This window comes from Aplysia californica, unplaced genomic scaffold (genome assembly GCF_000002075.1).
Source record: "Aplysia californica isolate F4 #8 unplaced genomic scaffold, AplCal3.0 scaffold00122, whole genome shotgun sequence".
In the NCBI taxonomy this organism is placed as follows: Eukaryota; Metazoa; Mollusca; class Gastropoda; order Aplysiida; family Aplysiidae; genus Aplysia; species Aplysia californica.
In genome coordinates, this window is record NW_004797392.1 from 934,224 (window position 1) to 935,807 (window position 1,584).

The following is a 1,584-nucleotide window of genomic DNA, read 5'->3' on the forward strand; positions in this document are numbered from 1 at the left end:
CACCCTCTTTCTCTCTTTATCCCCCGCCCCCCTGTACTCCTTCCTTCCCAATCTCTCATATTTCTGTTTGTTTGTTGGTTGGTTTTTTTTTCTCCTACTATGAGTTTTAAGAGTTTTAACTTTTTGAATGTGTTGTAATCATAGGATTCACAGTAATCACACTCGTTAGCACGTGTACAGTCGAAATTGTCTTAGACAGCCTTTTACCAATATTTTTTTTCCTATCCAAATCGGATTCTAAGCCCCAACTCCCATTTGCAGACCAAGTTATTAGCAACGTATCATTGCACCTTCGCAGCAGGTCCATGAATATACATAATGTGTGCGTGTAGCCAGATTGACTTCCCGTAGCACGGTGCTGTAGGCCCGCTCTAACGTGAATTTACTCTGAGTCTGAGAGTGCGTCAGCTCACTTATTTATTAATAATGTTTACCAATCTCTTTATCGTGGTTCTATAGTCTGTCCTGTTGATGCCAATAGTCAGTTCGTCGCTTCTGTCGTTTACGGTGTTCTTTCTACAAGCCTACTACACTGTACTTGTCCATCTTTTACGTTCTCTGTTGATGACAAATATAACACCTCTCAACAAGGGTATTTCATTCATTCATAAAGTGTCACTCTGAAACAGACATTGGCGATCTTGTTTATTCTTTCATCTACCCTCTCAGGTGCTCTTAAAACTCCTGCATAGTCCTGGTTCCCGTCGACCATCTGCTCGGGTTTTTCTAATAGGCCTAAGTTTCTCTGGAACTACCCTGCCTTGTTTGCCCTCTATTTTTCAATGAGTGTAAAATGTTTAAAGTTTAAACGTCGAGTCAAGTGACCTTGCAGCCGCATTTGTTTCTTCTTAATTAACAAGGCTTGTGCGTGCCAGAAAACGACGGTTGAAGTGACTGCGTTGACATTATCGGTGTTCCTCTCTCGTTCTCGCAATCCTGTGCTGTGCCTCGTTAGGTGTTGCATTATTAAATTACTTGTCTTCAAGTCTTGTCTCTTACGTGTTTCCCTTTCATGTCGAGAGTGGTCGCTAAGTTACCAGAGATGGGGAAAAAACTGCTGACGTCAGTGCTTTGGAGATTCCTTGATAATCTTTCCCCCCAGCTCTCTAACGTCTCGAAGTATCTTCAAAAAGAAAGCTTCCTTATTGGCTATTTGTGCAGACTACATCACGGCTTAGGCTCTAGATTTGGACCTGAATCTAGAATTAAAATGTATTATGTAGGTAGCCTACAAAGAATGAAAATAATAGTGATAGAAAATGCGACTTCCCTACTCAAATTCCCAGTCTTGCGTTTAAAACTTTTTTTTATGGCACCCCGGTAGGCCGACGTCAAAAACTTTTTCAAAAATCTTGTCTAACATAGGTTTTTAGACATTGTCCATGTGCGGTATCGTAGTGAAATTGAAGAAACCGACATTGTCATTGACGAGCGCTTGATTTTCACATGGCGTCGTGACACAAGGTTGTTCTACCGGTAGTCAGTTCACATTGTAGTAACGTTTTCACAAAAGACCCATTCGATATGGTTTGATACATCACGAGAGAGGGAGAGAGAGAGAGAGATAGAGAGAGAGAGAAAGAG